Raw genomic sequence first — 19,272 nt, 5'->3', positions numbered from 1 at the left:
CTACGATTCAACCAGGTGTGTATGCATATATTCTTAATTCGATAAAGTTTGGCTTTCGGATTAAGAGAATGCAAACAAATCTGCAGTGAAAGAGTAATATAAAAGATTTTTTGCTGTTTTGATTCTCTTTCTTCTACCTGGTCCAGGATGTTTCATGTGGACATTTTGTCAGCAGTCATCCGTATCTGCGTATTTGTGTGAAGGCACTGGTTAAATTAAGCATTATATCTTGAAAGATAAACAAACAGCAATTGCATAGTGCCTCACTGATTTGGGAAACCAACTATTTTTGGGGTCAAAAGATCAAAGGTCAAGCTTCTAAAATCATCAATTTCCATTCAAAAAATTGTCCATTTTCATCCTATTAACTTGAAAATTAAACAGAAATCGCATAGTGCATCACTGAATTGAGAAAGCAACTATTTTTGAGGTCAAAAGGTCAATGGCCAACTCAAGGTCAAACTTCTAAAATCATAAATTATCATCTGATTAACCTGATGATTAAATAAATTGCATAGTGCATCACTGAATTGGGAAACCAACTATTTTAAGGTCAAAGGTCAACTCAAGGTTAAACTTCTAAATTAATCAATTTTCATCTGAAAATTGTGCATTTTCATCCTATTCACTTGAAAATTAAGCAGGAATTGCAGAGTGCGTCACTGAATTGGGAAAGCAACTATTTTTGAAGTCAAAAGATCAAAGGTCAACTCAAGGTCAAACTTCTAAAATCATCAATTTTCATCTGAAAAATTGTCCATTTTCATCCCATTAACTTGAAAATTAAAAAGGAATCGCATAGTATAGTGCATCACTGAATTGAGAAAGCAACTATTTTTGAGGTCAAAAGGTCAACGGCCAACTCAAGGTCAAACTTCTAAAATCATCAATTATCTGATTAACCTGACGATTAAATAAATTGCATAGTGCATCACTGAATTGGGAAACCAACCAACCAACTATATCTGGGTACTTCTGTAAAGGCACAGTTGGTTAAATTAAGCATTAAATCACATTACGTGACAGAAGAGCCTTAAGAGATACAATTTAACAATATATTTGGTGGAAAAGCTTAAATAAGGAAGGATATGGCAGGCTTTGAGCTCTCACATACCTGAATCTATCTATAATTCCAGTAATCTCTGTGTGTATGTTTGTATGTTTGTATGTTTGTATGTCTGTGACCGCTGTTTCTCGACAACCACGGGTCCGATATACTTTAAACTTGCCAGGTATATTGCTGGGGACCCGAGGATGTGCCTTTTCAAGGTTTCATATTAATCGGAGAAGTAGTTACCGAGCTATGTCCAAAAAACGATTCAACCAATCAGAGAGCAGCGAGCTATCACGTGTGCCGAACGTGGCGAACAGACTCTGCCTCGGACGGCACATTTGAGAGCGTATTCATTTATTTCACGTTGGCAAACTATGTTGGCGTTAAACTATGTTTTAAAACGAATTAAAACTAATTTGCGATTCATCGTAACTGCGATGCGACCTTCCGGACAGTCAAATGAGGACGTCACTTCCGGACTTACGTAGCGGCTAGCGGGCGCCATTTGGAGGAGCTGGGAGGACTCAGTCGTGATAGAGTGAGCCTGAGTGAGTATATCAAGACAAGAACAAGATCTAGAAGGAGGTATGTACGGTGCGATTCATATAATATATTGTTTAGTTATCGTCGATGAGGAATTTGGGGGCCCGATTAACTGCAGCGCCATCCGAGCTGCGGCGTCGGGACGATACATTCATTGTACGGTAACATCACGCACTTACGGGCACGTCCTATATATATAGTACGGGCATGCCCTAGTACCTGAAATGTCACTAATATTGTGGAGAGTGCTCCCAAGATGTGCTGACAAGTAAGAGGGTTTTGTGACGGTTGATGGTTTCTATTGCATCATCCAAATACTGTGTATATGAGTGAAAACAGCATTGGAATCGATGCTCATTGTGTTTGCAATATTGGATCATTTCATCTGTCCTTGACTGTGCCTTTGAAGTTGACATTAAATTGACTGGTGCATCACGTTATCACACCTGACTGACATATTACTTATTGTCATACTAATTGGAAATACAAATGGTCAACCACTGGGGCATGTTCAGCACGAGCATTATAATGAAGAAGTGGCAATATCGTATTTGACATTAGGGAATCTCCTCCCCTCTCTTCTGCAAAATGTGATTATGGAAGTTGCTACCTGTGTAGCTCTCCCTCCCATTGTGGTCTGTTTTTCACCTGCATTGTTCCTACACATACCCGACTGGTATCTGAGCACTTAGTGTGCATGGTCTGTCTGTTTAGTTACTCCTTATTTTTACCAAGTTTAGTTACTCCTTACTTGGTTTAGTTACCAAGGAGGATGGAGGTTATGCTTTTACCCCTGTCTGTATAGTGCATCACTGAATTGGGAAAGCAACTATTTTTGAGGTCAAAAGGTCAAAGGTCAACTCAAGGTTGCTGGGACATGTTCTAGCTGGTCCGAGATTCAAACCAAGCCTAGACGGCTCAGCAGCGAGTTTGTATACCTCTAGGCCACCCTGCCAGCCCTAATTTCTGCTGAATTGGTATATTTGATTGAAAGTCTCGCTCCTGTAAAGAAAAAACACAAGATGTATAAATACGAGAGTTCATGAGGTGGCAGCGGGCAGCAGCCCTGATGGCTGGGTGGTAAAGAAATTGAGACAAGACTCAGAAAGACAGTTCCACAGGAGAGAGATGAGGGGGCAAAATAATGCTGGCAAGTGCTAAGCTTACTGTATTCTTGGAGAGGGTATCAAGCAAGGTGAGGCTTCCAGGTTGAACACATGCATCAATCCCAGTGGTTGGAGTTTGGGAGGACAGACCAGAAGACAGGAGTAGCAAGACCAGAAGAGTGATGGTAACAGACTGGAAGTCACCAACCTGCCTTTGTGAGGAAAAGGCAGAGCCTGAGACTCAACTTCCTGTAACAATATGCCAATAACACCATAAGCCTTCGATTATATGACAAGCTGACGACGTCTGAGTAAGGATTTGTCCCTGAACAGAATACAAGGCAGCAGGTGGTCTGCTTTGGATACCAGCTTGGAAATGTGATCTGCTTAATACAGGTTGTAAATGATTGTGAGCCCTCAGACCTTGAGATCTGACTAACTACATAAATATTCTCTCTATTGCAGAGGCTGGCCAAGGAACTCCTCCCACTCATCCCTCCAGGTGTTTAAAACAGCTGTTCACCACCATCTCTTATCTTCCCCCATCCAAAACCTTGATCTTTTCTACCCACGTTAATTCACTCCAGCTCCACTTTTTTGAAATACCGACTTCTTTCCTGGAAGTCCTTGCAGTGTCAATGTGTTTTATACCTCTCCCACTCCCCACCTCCCCCTTCCCATGCCTCCTCCCCCCCAAGCCCTCTCCCTCCCACAGATCTCCCGTTGTCCCTGTTCTCTGCTGTTGTACTTGTGTGCTTCCCTCTCTCTCCCTATCTTGTCTCCCGCTCCCTTTATTGTATGATTTGTGTGTTCGCTTTTTTTTTGTGATTAATGTTCGCTCCTACACGAGCCTCGATCTTGTATACAAAAATAAATAAATAAAAAATAAAAAAAGGAAATAAATTAGGGGAGATAAACCCAGCAGGTCTTTACGGAGAGACAAAGTGAGAGTGCAACATTATGGTTTTAAAAGACATGTTCCAGGTCAGTAGATCAATTGCCTATTGCCTTCTCTTGATTTGCATAGTCGTACACAGCGTGGAGACTTTTTCAAAATGATACAAGTGGGTTTTCAGTGAAAATAAGGTCATCAATGCAGACCAAAAACATGATTTGTTCTCAAAACGCTGATGGCTCTGACCTCTTGCTTGAAATTGCTATGTCTACTACGTCAACACATCCACAGTTTTCCTGTAGAATTACCAGTTACCATGAAATGACCAGGGAGGAAACCAAACTGATGATTAGAGACCAGAAAGCAAAGAAAGAGATGAGTTTTTATGTGTGTTGTGATGGTCCATTCAAATATTTTGTTTATAGAGGAGGAAGTTTCTCTCTGGCCATTCTCAGGGAGCCTCCTCAGCGCCTACAAGTCTTGGCATTTCACTCAGGCCGACTGGCATGGTCTTCGAGCAGCCATCAAACTTATAGACTGGTCTCCCATCTCTACTGTCTCTGACATCAACTCATCCTGGGAATTCTTCCAAAGAAATTTGCTCTCTCATGCACAGATTTATCCCATCTCGTCTTCAGTTGTCATACCCTTCCTCCCTTCCATGGTACACTGAAATTTGTGGTGAGGAAGTTGCCCTGAAACAACTTGCCTTTGCCTCTTGGAAGGCTAATCCAACAGAAGGCAATCTCAGTTCCTTCCACAAAGCTCGGAACAAGTGTGTGTCTAACCTCAGGAGAGCCAGGAAACAATATCTCGACTGTCAAGTTGCCCACCCCCAATAATTCACCCCAGATCCACTTTTGTGAAATACCAACTTCTTTCCTGGAAGGCCTTGCTGTGCCCATGTGTTTTATACTTCTCCCACCTCCCCCCAAGCCCTCTGCCTCCCACAGATCTCCCGATGTCCCTGCCCTCAAATGTTGTGCTTGTGTGCTTCCTCCTCTTGGGGATCTCGTCCACCGCTCCCCTTATTATATGTTTTATCTGTCTGTTTGATTTTTTTTGTGTGATTAATGTTAGCTCTTTCACGAGCCTCGATCTTGTATACAAAAAAAAAAAACGGCGCAGGGTAAGTATTCTCTGAATACCATCTATTTATACTGGCAATGCTAGGGGATTGTGGATTCCAGTGGATTCCACATTCCAGTGGATTGGGAACTGAGTACCCTCGTCCCTCTATACAAGGGGAAAGGTGACCCTCTGGACTGTGGCTCGTATCGAGCGATAAAGTTATTTGAGCATGGAATGAAGGTATTGGAAAGGGTGTTGGAGAGGAGGATATGGAAGAAAGTGAAGATTGACGAAATGCAGTTTGGATTTATGCCAGGAAGACGAACGACAGACGCGCTTTTTATTGTGAGGCAGTTGCAGGAGAAGTACATGGAGAAGAGGAAGAAGTTGTTTCTTGCGTTTGTTGATCTGGAGAAAGCATTCGATAGGGTTCCACATGAAGTAGTGACATGGGCATTGAGGAAGTTTGGAGTGGAGGAATGGTTGATCAGAGTAGTGATGGCAATGTACAAAAGAGCGTGCACAGCTGTAAGGACAAAGGACGGGAACAGTGGTGAGTTTGAGGTGAAGGTGGGAGTGCATCAGGGGTCGGTACTAAGTCCACTACTATTTGTAGCTGTGATGGAGGTGCTGGCTCGGAACGTAAAGGAGGGTTTACCGTGGGAGTTGTTATATGCAGATGATCTGGTGTTGATTGCAGAAAGTATGGATGGACTGAAGGAGAAGATGAACAAGTGGAAGGAATGTATGGAGACAAAAGGTCTGAAGGTGAATATCGGAAAAACGAAGGTGATGGCAAGTGGTAAAGCCTGTGGTGAGGTGGAAAGAACTGGGAAGTGGCCGTGTGCTGTGTGCAGGAAGGGTGTCGGAGTGAATTTCATTCAATGTGCAATGTGCGCTGAGTGGGTTCATCAAAAATGTCGTGGTTTGAGAGGGTCATTAACCAGTGTGGCAGCTACATTCAAGTGTAAGGTGTGCACAGAGAGAGCTGCAGATGGAGGAAATGTTGAGTTGGATCTTGGAGACGGCGTGAAGCTGGAAGGTGTGAAAACATTTTGTTTTCTAGGAGACATGCTGAAATGAGAAGGTGGATCAGACTCGGCAACGGTTGCTGGAGTGAGATATGCATGGAAGAATTTTTCGGGAACTGAGTGGCGTGCTGATGAGGAGGGGAGTGTCGTTGAAGCTGAAGGGAAAGGTGTATGCTGCATGTGTGAGAAGTGTTATGATTTATGGGAGTGAGATATGGGTAATGAACCTAGAGCAGCAACGAAGGCTGGAAAGGGTGGAAATGTGAATGGTTCGGTGGATGTGCGGAGTATCGTTGAGAGAGAGGAAGACAAATGATGAATTGCGAAAGGTGATGGGAATAGAGACTGTGATGGATGCTGTGAAGAGAAACAGTTTGAGATGGTTTGGTCATGTGTTGAGGAAGGATGAAAGTGACTGGTTGAGAAGAGTGATGGAAATGAATGTAGAAAGAAGTAGAGGACGGGGAAGACCGAGAAAGACTTGGCTAAAGATGGTCGAAGAAGAAATGCGGGCGAGGGGGTTAACAAGGGGAGATGCAGAAAATAGGGCAAAATGGAGAAGATTGTCATGGGGACCGCATGGCTAACCCCCGCTCTAGCAGGGAAAATGGCCTTAAAATGCCTGTTGTTGTTTGCTAGGGGAAACCATTTTATGGACATGATGTCATAATTAGATCCTTGGCTCATTATATGTGTATTACAAAGATCGCTCCATCAATTGAAATGGAATGTTGTTCTTTCAATCCTCGCCACCAAGTATCGATTCTGCAATATTGATTTTCAATGCAGCCAATCCATATGTTGCTCATGAAGTCCAAACACTGTAACACCATTGGATGCAACCGATTGATATGATGTGGATGTAGATTGATACCCAACATTAATTGAGACCATTTCACCACTGAGTGGTGATAGTAATGGAGAAGTCCAAAAGTTGTTGGTGGTTGACCCTCTGCTTCACCCCCACAGGAATTTAACCAAAAGGATTTTCTTGGAAACAACAGAATAATTTCATGTCCACATTGTTGGGCGGGTTGACTCAGCCTGTCATCCTTCCGAGGTCGGCAAATTGAGTACCAGTTCACTGGTAATTCCCTGTTTGTCGTAAAAAAAAAAAAGGCGACAAAAAGGGTTGGCGGCAGGAAGGGCATCCGGCCATAAAACATTGCTTCAAAAAGGGGACCAAAAAACAACAACAACCACGGTCCCCGAAAAAGGCCAACCCCCGCTTGCGGGGAAAAATGGCCTCTAAAGGTGGTTATTATTGTATAACGGACAGAGGCAATGCTTCCTGCCTGCACCTCACCAGAAAGAGCTTTCTCTGCATTTGATTCTGCGAGTAATCAGACCCTGGTCCACACAGCCCAAAGGTGAGTACACTATCACATGAAGTACCTTAACATCCTAAAAGAATAACATTTCGCTGAAACAAACCTGAGATTTAAAAAAAGACGTGTGTGAAATAATGGGTTCCTTATCAAAGGGCCAAAACACTGTGATCTTCTCTCTACTTTCTATTCTTTTGTTGTCAGTGAAAAAAAGTAATAATTTTAAAATGATTTGATTACACCTTTCCTCATTTGATAATTCTACATTATGCTCCGGCGAGCCCAAAATGCTTATAAATTGTGAAATTAAATCTTATGGCATTGTGTTGCGATTTGAGTGGTAGATGTACGTGGGTGTAGAGAGCGAGATTGATGGCAAGAAGGCTCAAACATGCGAGTTGGTAAAATCTCAGTGGCTGCTCTCTGCTTTGAAACACGTGATGATAGGAGAGCCAAGGAAATTATAGTGATAAAATGTTTGCACTGCTAAGGAACTGAGTCACATGGGGAATGAATCAACTGCAGGAAAGAATTGTTTAGGCATGCTTGATGATAAAATTTACCAACACGTGATCTGTTTCAAAGTGACGGTATATTATTAGATTATTTTATACATTGCATTCCAATGCGTAATCACCAAAACTATGAGAAGGCACAATCAACTTGAGGTTTTATTTCCAAAAAGAGGCACAGGCTCAGGAGGGTGCAATGTTTTGGCCCCAGAGTGGCCTTCTTCGAAGGCTTTCCTGAATGGGTGGAATGATGGACCACAATACCCAGGCATCCATGCTTTTCAAATATTCACTAGCGAGTTTGTTTTGACTTGTAAATTGCCGAGTGTATCAAACTAGCTGATGGGAAGGGTTGCCATAGTGTCACATTCCCCATCCCACCTCTCCACTGTCCCACCAACCCCTCCGCCCATCCTACCTCCACTATAACCGTTTCTCCATCAATGTTTTATTACTTGGGGGATTTTTTTGGGTTTGTTTGACAAGTATGTTGATCACTCCGGTTTGTGTGTGTGTGTGTTTCTGTGTGTTTTATTTATCTGTGTGTGTGTTTATTTGTCTGTCCACTCACTTATACTTACCTACAGGTCACAATTTTAAACTGATCTTCATGAAACTTCACCAAATGGTAGAGTTCGTGGTCTGACAGAATCCTATATATTTTTGAGGTCAAAAGGTCAACATAGGCCAAAGGTCAACCACTTTTTACAAATCTCTAAAATCCTCCATTTTCACCCGATTGACTTGAAATTTGAATCGGATTTACATATTAGCTAACTGAATTCATCCACCAACGATATTTGAGATCAGTGTAGGCCAAAAGGTTAGCAACATTTTCAAGTTTTTAAAAGCCTCAATTTTAATTTGATTGACTTGAAATTTGAATAGGATTTGAATATCAGCTAACTGAATTCAACCACCAATTATATTTGAGGTCAACATAGGCGAAAAGGTCAACATAGGCCAAATTTCTAAGATTGTCAATTTTCATCAGATTAACTTAAAATTTGAAGACCATTTCCATATCAGGTCACTGAATTCAAACACAAATTATTTGTGAGGTCAAAAGGAGGCTCTACTGAGTGCCATTCTACTTTGTTCTCTTTTGCCAAGTGTCGCTCTACGAGTGATTTTTCATTTAGTCTTTTTGTGTTTTCTAAAATTAAAATGTATCGATAATTTATTTTAAAATAATGTGTGTATGTACAGTATGTATGAGTCTGCAAAAAGATCAACTTCAATACAGCTCCCCGGAACGATCTACTTTAATATAGCGCCCCGGTGTGGGTAAGAGGTCGCCTCTACAAATAGCCAGCGAGGACCTGCATTGTTAAATGTTCCGTTTTGTTATAAAATGGAATGTGCAATAAGGATTAGGAGTGTATGATAATCCATCCAAACATTGAACAAGATAGGTAAACACCTAAAGGTGAAGCTGTAAGCTCTAGAGAGTTAGAAAGTGAAATTACCTTGCTTGATTCACTTACTGTTCGGACACATCTTGACCCTTGGCCACGGTTATGAACCCACCATTGGAGAGGTTCTGGGTGGAAAGAGTCCAATCTCAATGAACAACGGAGCCGAGCTGATGATCCAGCCAGTCACAATATTTCAAATAGTGTAATTTACAAAAAATTTAAATTTCAATGCAATATGCTTTCGGAATAACCGTTACTGTTCAATAAATGATTATAACTAACCTGCGGCAAGGAACAGATTTAGGAAAAATTAATGTCTTCAAAATGAGAGAAATAATATGTGATAACATGGTGTTATGGCTTTGCCAGAGCTCTCTAACTCTCTGCTCATTAAACATATTGTTACGGTTTCGCGCGACCCCGTTCCCTTACCAAGGGGAGATTAAGCCCCTTTGTTATTTTTGGGTCATCGCAACCACGAGACTTGAGTCGCCACTTTCGGTCAGACGCGGGACAGGGTTTCGGGACAATGTTCGCATGTACCTAAGTACCCACGCCGCCGCGGAAGCGGGGATCAAGTCTCGCATGAACCACGCATAATTTGAGTGCACCCGAGTGGATGGCGCACCACGTGGTCCGTGCTATTACCTTGTTATTGGAACCCGATTAGAGCGATATAATTCGTACTATGCTCAGTCAATGATGGAAGGGACGAAATGGTTGAATCAAAGAAATAACACGATTTATTTACACTATTATGTACAATGGTTCGGTAGAAGAACAGAGACACAGGGCAGATCTTCGTCAGTCTTAACTTATCTTCCCAGACAATGGGCCCATTCACACTCACAGGGGGATGAAGGAAGGAATGTTCATGCGCTGAACGCGCCGGCTTGGTCGTTCAGGAACAGCTCACCCGTTGTGGCCCTCGGCCGGTCAGAGCACGTCCCCCGACGAAGGCGGGAGGGAGGAATCCTCGCAGCGCGTATCTCGAACAAAGGCAGGCAGGCGGGAAAATATACGCCTCTCTGTAGCCCGACTCGGCTGTCCTTCACAGTGCGATTAATACAACGGCGCGTTTTCACTCTCGTAATTCAACGGAGGATCTGACTCAAGCTCAACCGCGAACTCAACTTGTAACTCGTCTGCCTCCCTTCCCACAACTTGGCACTCCGAACCGACTCTCACAACTTGTTCAACACCGCACACTCTCAAAACTCTCTTCAGCGCGTCTTCTCACACATGGGCTTGCCTCATAACTGAGGTGGGGGCTTCGGGCCCAGGGTTATATTGCCACGCCCTGGCCTGCCTCGAATGTTCCAAACCACGCCTTTTGCCGCAGTGCTAAGCCACTCCCCTCGAGCCCTGATTGGCGGCTCGTGCTTACCGGTCACTCCCACTTCTCCTGCCCCGCCTTCCTTTGGCCTGGATCGACTTGTCAGGCTGGCTTCGTGGTAATTTGCGCCAAAACCCAAAGCATCGAGGCGGCATAAGCATTGGAAGGAGACCTAACTCTCATTATTCTACTCAACGCAAAACTAAACATTGGAAAGGTCTACGCTTACACTTACTAAGAAATAACTGAGCTTAAATGAGGCTACATGTTGTAGTGTGACTAACTATGAGGGGAAATTAACCTTTATTTGTAAAAAAAAAAAAAACCGCAACAATATGTTGTCGATGAGTGGGAGTACTTTGTAATGGTTACTGGTGTATTCATGTTGTGTGATTGAAATTTTATTTCAAGAAGTGTGACCTCAAAAAGCAGACTTATTGCTGCATGGCAGCAACCTAATCCTAGCCAGACATTTTGGTGTACCTATTTAGAGGAATTAGTTTCTGATAATGAAGGTCTAAGAGGCAGGAAGTGTTGATAAAAAAGTTTTTTTGATTAAAAAAATAAAGTTATAATTTTCAAGTGTGAGCTGCTGGTAAGCAGTTCCCATTGATTTGAGTAGCTCAGATGGCATGTTTTATGACGATGAAATCCCCAATATTTCATCATCTTTGGTATGAACTTGAATGTTGACTTAATCATTTGGAGCTCCATCCTCCATCTCCACACAGGTTAGATGACATATTAAGGTCTGCATGGAATAGCATCCCGCAAGGCATCTTTTATCATGTTTAGGTGGTATATAACTCGTCATAATCAAGCTGTGATTATGGCAAATTCTATTCCAAATTGACGATGGACATGTGCATACATACGTGCATTCTTTTCACTTTGTGTTGAATAGAAAGCTGGAAATATACAGGAAATATACATAAATCGATGGGCTCGGTGATGTTGCTTAAAGTCTTTATGAGGAAGGATTGATAACACAAATGAAAAATCATGAATTCTATGAGAATATTCTGCTTTACATCTCTAAGGTAGATCGAATGTATTGCTGAGAAATCATTAACGTCTCCACTGGGTATTATTTGTCAGCATTAGAGACCAAAAAAATCAAGCATTATCATTCAGACAACTTTCTTTTTATCTTTACTTCCCATTACTTTTTCCCAGTGATGTACCAAATCTCAATTCGAAACAAGTCTAGAGCGACAAAATAATGGACATGCGTGGGAGAAGGAAAGAATGTGGGCCAGGCACCTCTTTTTGATGTAAAAGGTGCTGCGTGAACTGAAGGCATCATGGGCCCAGGTCAGCCGGTAAGACTGTCAAACCGTATGAATGACCTTTTCACCTAGCAGATGAGACGGCACCTTTCGAAATCACATTTGAATTCCCCTCTCTAAGGTCGAAACCATTAAACATATATATATATATATATATATATATATATATATATATATATATATATATATATATATATATATATATATATATATATATATATATATACTGTATATGTATAGTAGTGGTGCATGCTTATAAGAAATAAGAAACCGTGTTCATACATAGATACATAATAAATAGAAGATTTGTGATTATAGGCAACAATCACCGACATCTTGCTAGATATCAATTGAGGTTTTGTTTTTTTAAGGACACTTTTTCAGTTTCTACATAAAATATAATTTATGGATATTTTCTTTTTTTTTTCATTTACGGACATTATTGTCATGTTTATCTCACAGTTTAGAGTTATAGAAGTTACACTTTTCAAATGCTACATATCGATTGAGGTTTTTAATTATTATTACTATTTTTTACAGATGCTTTTATATTTTTCTATATTTTATTTTCATTTACGGATGCTTTCCAATGGTTCTGTGATGTTTACCGGTGTATTGGCTTGAATGTCCGTTGGCATGCAAAATTTCAGCTTTCTATGTCACCTGGAAGGTACCAAACATTAAAATCAGGCAGTCAGTCAGTGAGTGGTTAGAATGAGCTCCATGTATATATATATATATATTGTTACGGATCCGGGGGACGGCACTCCCCTTACCAAGGGGGGTTTAATCCCCTCGTCTTTTTAAGCTGGCCGTCTCCGCCGGTCCGGGAAGTATGACGTCACTTCTGGCCGATGGTACGTAGGGTCGTAAGCCCAATTAGTCTTAATACCTAAGTATTACCACCGGCCGTCAGCGAGGAAATACTCCCGCCCATGCCGCAGCGTAATTGATGGATTGCGCCGAACGAAGCGAACTGCGGCGCGAGCCGTTAACAATGACTAAACCCGATTGCGAAGCGGTTCGGCCAAAATCGTGCCACAGGTACTCAATCGGGAAATCACTAAAGCGATCGGATGAGAAAGAAACCAAAGTAAGGAGGAACAGGTATTTATTATTAACTATTTACACAACCAAAGAAACCAAAGGAGAGGAAAAGAAACGAAAGTAATTTAAAGAAGACACAGCACAATTCTTAAACAGGCTTAACTTATTCCCAGGGACAAGACAAACAGGACAAACTCACTTACACTAATGGGGGTTCTCAGGCAGCAATGGCTGGAGGGATGAGAAGGCAGACGGTCCACAGAACGGGCGGCAGGGAGGTCCGGGAATTGCGGCACGCCATTGGTGTCCCGCGGGCACGCACTTGTTCTTGGTTCAGTCGTGAAAACCCCCGGTCGTCAGCCTCCTTATGCGTCTCTCCGGTGCTCCTTTCTCGTGTGCCTCTGAAGCTCAGCTGCTCGTACCTTCTCCTTGCTCGTCTGCGCGTCTCTGCCTCATGCGTCGTCTGGTGGGGGCCTTGCGTCCAGGGTTTTATATCCACCCCCATGGAACCTTCACGAACCTGCGAGATCTTTTTGTCCATGCCCTCTCAAGCCATGCCCACCGATTCCTGGTTGGTCGTTAGGGGGCTCCCTGGCTCCACCTTTGATGATGAGGTGGGGCCACGCCCTTCTTCTCCGAGATGACCTCGTGGGCAATGGAGTTTTGCAGATGCTGAAAACAACCCAAAGCAGTAGCGGCGAACGCCGCCGTACTGGCGCTTTTAGGAGGCCATGGGGGTATTGTAAGGGATCCTATCTTATTTGATTTGATGCAACGGAGAGTCAACTATTAGAAACAGGTCCTTAACTGAAACACAGAATAATGATATAACTATAGAGAGGTCCTACGATTCGCTACGTGTTGTACATGGACTAACTAAGGTGCACTTATTGCAATTAACAGCCAATTAAGGGGAAATGTACTCAGGGGTTTATTTATAAGCGAATTTACTACTAAATTTACATGTGAAGGTTCTAAAAACCACAACAATATATATATATATGTATATATATATATATATATATACACAAAGAATTAAGTTAAGCACCCCCCCCCGTGTTTTTACAACCTCGCACATTACAAGTTTGTTGTCGTCAAAACAGTGTAATATACCCATGATATTGCTATATTTTCTGGAGAAGTGATATTATGGTCACATAAAAACATAACAATCATGCCGTTTTCAATATTTTATTCTGAATAATTTAAGGTGAAATTTTTTGGGAATTTTAGGCATATTTTCACCTCAATTTAAGTATGGAGCTATAGGTCCATCACGGACAGTGTGGATGACGTTTATGTTTTCTAACGTACAGTCATTGTTCTGAGAAGACCTCTAGCGATCTTTGCGTCAATAACGTGTGTAGGACCCACGTGATCGGATCACTGACTCAACCCTACGTCTCATAGACCCTGTAAGCCGTCGTATGCGTTGCTGTGGCAGGTTGAACCCCCTCGAGCACGTTTGGGACATGTTGGGACGACAAATTGCGAAGATGGTCCCTCCAATAGCCAATCTGGATGAATTGGAACGTGCATTACATCGGGAATGGAACAACCTGCCACAGCAACGCATACGACGGCTTACAGGGTCTATGAGACGTAGGGTTGAGTCAGTGATCCGATCACGTGGGTCCTACACACGTTATTGACGCAAAGATCGCTAGAGGTCTTCTCAGAACAATGACTGTACGTTAGAAAACATAAACGTCATCCACACTGTCCGTGATGGACCTATAGCTCCATACTTAAATTGAGGTGAAAATATGCCTAAAATTCCCAAAAAATTTCACCTTAAATTATTCAGAATAAAATATTGAAAACGGCATGATTGTTATGTTTTTATGTGACCATAATATCACTTCTCCAGAAAATATAGCAATATCATGGGTATATTACACTGTTTTGACGACAACAAACTTGTAATGTGCGAGGTTGTAAAAAAACGGGGGGGGTGCTTAACTTAATTCTTTGTGTATATATATATATATATATATATATATATATATATATATATATATATATATATATACATATATATATACTGTATATATATATATATATATATATATATATATATATATATATATATATATATATATATATATATATATATATATATATTGTTACGTTTGTGGGGGGGTAAACGAAGGAACACCTTAATGAAGTTTAGAATCGTATAAATTAGCATGCTCCGAGTGTCGCGAAGAAGAAGAACCCACCTCAATGTAACTAAGTAGTGTCGAATGTCCGGGTAGGATCGTATTTGTGTCTCCATACGAGGGGTGGAGATATTCTAATTATGTAGGGCATAAGGATAAACCCCAGTGTGTAATTTCCCTGGGATTTTCCCTTCATTGTTATTGCATCAAAAAGGGCCGCCATTACAATAACTACAATGATCGCACTGTAATTGGATTAATTTGCTCACAACACCGCCAGGGCTAACCAACACCAAGCACATTTGCCGATCGGCATGCAAGCCCCACCTCACGGCCTTCGACGTCATCTGAGCATTCCTAAACGGAGATAAGACTCCGCTCCCAATGACTCCGAACAAGGAGGCCACACCCGGCCTTCGTGATTGGTGGAGGCGCGATGTGATGATTGAGTGGAGCTCGGTGATTGAACAGAGTGTGACGTAATCGTGGAACATTCGAGAGTGAAGAAAAAAAGGTCGGTCGCGCCATCTTGCCATCTATCTGTCCTGGCTTCTTGGTAGACGGTCGCATGCATTCTCGTTCTCTTCGTGCCTGGTCTTGCTTGCCCGCTTTGTCTCTTGCCTGGTCACCGACGAAGGAGGACGCGATCATGCTGCGCTTCGTGCGGGGTGTGCCTAAGAGACGGTGCAGCCGAACGAGAAGGACCAAGGGAGGAGCTCTTGCCTGTTTGCCTCGCACCTGCAGCTGGTTGTGGACGTGACTTCGTGCCAACGCGTGTTTTCCCGCGCAGGGACGCGGTACCTGCGAATCACACCAAACCCTCGTTGAGACTGGAACTAAGTGGCTGCACGACACTGAACATTTATTTTCGTTTATTTTTCGACACTGAACATTTATGTATATATATATATGTATGATTTATATATGATGATTGATTTATATTTATACTAGCGTGGATTGGCTCACTACGTTTGCCTCACCACACGTCACTTTAGAGGCATGGGCTTGTTTAAACTGAAGATAATGACCTGACTGAACTTGAGTTGCTGTGTTTTCATGATTTATACCAATCATTATACAAATATTTATTTTTTACAGATGTATTTGTAATATTGAAGATATTATTTATTTTGTAATGGGTCTTCTAAATGGTCTTATGTGGTCTTTCAGATCTTAAGGGTCTCAGGATTTGGGGTATTTTGGATATTTTGGGTCTTCGTGGTCTTTAATGGTCTTCAGCATCTTTAAGTGTCTTTTGGGTGGTCAGCGTCTTTTGGATCTTTTGGGCCCTCTGGATCTTTTGGGTCTTTTTAGTTGTGTTGGGTATATAAGGATATGTCGGTCCTCTGGGTCTTTAAGGTTATTTTGGGACTTCGGGGTCTTTTGGGTCATGAGTGTCTTTTCGGTCTTCGGGTGGGGGTGGCGTGGGTGGGGTTTGGGTATTCTGGGTTATTAAGGATCTTCGGGGTATTTGGGGTCTTTTTGGGGCTTCAGAATCTTTATGGGTTTTTGAGGTATTTGGGGTCTTTTGGGTCTTCGGGTTTTTTTGAAAGTCTTCTCGGTCTCGTGTCTTGTGGGTCTTCGGGGTATTTTCGGTATTTTGGGTCTTCAAGGTTTTCAAGGGTATTTGGGGTATTTTGGAGTTTCAGGGCCTTTTGGGTTTCAGTGTTTTTTGGGTCTTTGGGGTGTTTTGGTTTTTGGGGGACTTGAAGGGTCTCCAAAGGTCTAAGGGGTCTCAGCAGTCGAAAGGGTGGAAAGGTATATTCCAACAGTACGTTATTAATAGACGTACGGAATTAATAGACAGGATGCAACTGAGTTTCAAACAGTACGTAATCAATAGACGTGTAATCACACGGCTTTACGGACAGCTTCATGGGCCGTGTTTTTCGGTTTTGTATAAATAGATATATGATTGATATATGCATGTATATACATATATTATTCTGTAGTTTCAGTGGCTGATAATTATGTGCGAGTATATTTCTCAAGGCTGTGACCAAGAGATGGTCACAGCCATCTATATTGTTCAAAAATAGGTCATCGCTTATTTAGAACGACCTCCCCAAAATAAAAGGGACGTGTTTGATTTTGTTTTGAAAGAGGAAAATTACGTTATGAGAATTACAGCAGGCTGAAGTGAATTTCCTGTACTTATGAGTTATTTCAACTACTTTAACGCCGACCAGCTAATGTTAGCAGGAGACACACAGAGCTTAATGTCCATCCGAGGGATGCTGGACTTTTTAATGCGGCGCCTTGCATGCGAAACACCAAACCGATAGTTTATCGTGAGATGGGTAATCAAACCCAGACTATAAATGTCAAAAGGTATGTGCTACCTCTATTCTACCTCCTCCTGTTGGACTATCTCCTGTATTTATGAGCATCTTACTATAATTCACCAAATGTCTGTCTGTTCCCAGGTACCGCAAAAACGGCTGAACCGATCGCAACGAAATTTTGGGTGGGTAATCCTGGGAGCCCCTGGAGGAAAATAGGCTATATTGTTCTTGCAATTTTCCAATTTTTACAATTTTCCAATTTTCCAGTTTTTTCAAACACGATGGAATAATATTTGCCGATATGAACAGTGATGTGGCTTTTATGGAAATTCTACAAATACTGTTTAGATTTTGATGATTTGCGTGTTATATGATTTAATGGATGTTTATATAAATCGTTTAAAATAAAATAAAAAGCCTTCATTTTCTGATATTTTTCCTTTTCATTTGGGCCTCCCAATTGAAGCCCTGCCCATAGGGCGGGTACTGTCGCTAGTGAGAAATAATTGAAACTTCACCAAATCGACTCATTTTCGCCACGCTTTACCTGAATGTAGAATCCAAGACTAAAAATTTGACTCAACTCAGGACTCAGGACTCAACTTGCATCCATGTCTTAATGGGTTGACTTCAAAATTGCTTAAAATGGTTTATGCACGAAAAAAAAATTGAACAACTCGTAAAGCTATTAATAGTAATCTTCTGCTAATGTGCATCGAAGGCAAAAACGTACTATTCACTGTTATACTCTAAAATTTATTAATACTAGACATTGAGGGGTAGATAAGAAAGAAATGTGACATGACCTTCACCCATTCAGACATTTAACGAATCTACCATTGGTGTTGAAGCAGCTGCATGTAATTGATTAAGCAATGAGATACCACTCAACATCTAAGAAATGAGTAAATGGTATACCGTGCATGAATATATTCATATAACTTATATTTTTGTGTTTTACCTTCTACGACACTAAACTGTGAGTATGATATGGGGCAGACATAATGGTTTAGTAGGGCAATTCCTTGAAATGAAGGTTCCTCAAATATTGGAATAAAGAATTGTTTTGCTTGTGAAAGCTGGTGTGTATCTGTGTCAGTAGGCAGGCAGAAAAATGGATGAAATCGACAGAACGTTGATCAAGGAATGCTAACAGCTGTAGGAAGCAAGGGGAAGCTGACATTTTGGGCATTAACCCTTCGGAAGAAACGAAAGAGCTCCGCCAGGCTGCTTTGGCAGTATTGATCCTGCCTTCGGGCAGAACACAAGAAAGAAGCAAAAAATGAATACATATACAGTCACATGAAAAAGTATGTACACCCCATGTAAAGTTTTGACTTTTTCAACATATTTCAACATACAGCTATTTGATCTTCATTTCAACAATATTGATAGATAAAGGTGACATAATATAACAAATATCATGAAACATTTACATTTTGTAGTCCATTGTATAATTTAAATAAACATGAATGCAAATTTCGCATGTGGAAAAAGTAAGTACACGCTTGGCTCTAATAGGTGGTATTGCCCCCTTTGGCAGAAACAACCTCAAGTAGGCGTTCCTGAATGCTGTCTACCAGTCTCTGACATCGACTGGGAGAAATTTTTGCCCACTCCTCCATGCAGAATTCTTTCAGCTGTGCGATGTTTGAGGGGTTTCTTGCATGCAGAGCTCGTTACAAATCCCCCCACAACATCTCGATGGGATTTAGATCCGGGCGTTGACTTGGCCATTCCAGAACCCTCCATTTCTTTCTTTTCAGCCATTCCTTGGTTGATTTACTGGTATGTTTAGGGTCATTGTCATGTTGCAAGGTCCACCTTTAGTTGAGCTTCAACTTTCCGACAGATGCCATCACATTATCCTCAAGCACCCTCAATGGAGAATTCATAGTGGATTCTATGATGGTGAGCTGCCCAGGCCCTGATGCAGGAAAGCTGCCCCAAACCATAATATTTCCACCACCATGCTTTACAGTTGGTATCAGGTTCTTGTGGTCAAATGCTGTCTTTGGTTTTCGCCAAACATGTCTTCTGGTACTGTGGCCAAATAGCTCTACCTTTGACTCATCTGTCCAGAGCACATTGTTCCAGGAGTGCTGGTCTTTGCCTCGGTGTTCATTGGCAAACTTTAGTCTTGCCCTGATGTTCTTTCTGGACAGCAAAGGTTTCCTCCTAGCACACCTCCCATG

Source organism: Myxine glutinosa, chromosome 6, assembly GCF_964187855.1.
Source record: "Myxine glutinosa chromosome 6, kmMyxGlut1.1, whole genome shotgun sequence".
Classification (NCBI taxonomy): domain Eukaryota; kingdom Metazoa; phylum Chordata; class Myxini; order Myxiniformes; family Myxinidae; genus Myxine; species Myxine glutinosa.
This window is presented reverse-complemented; position numbering follows the sequence as displayed.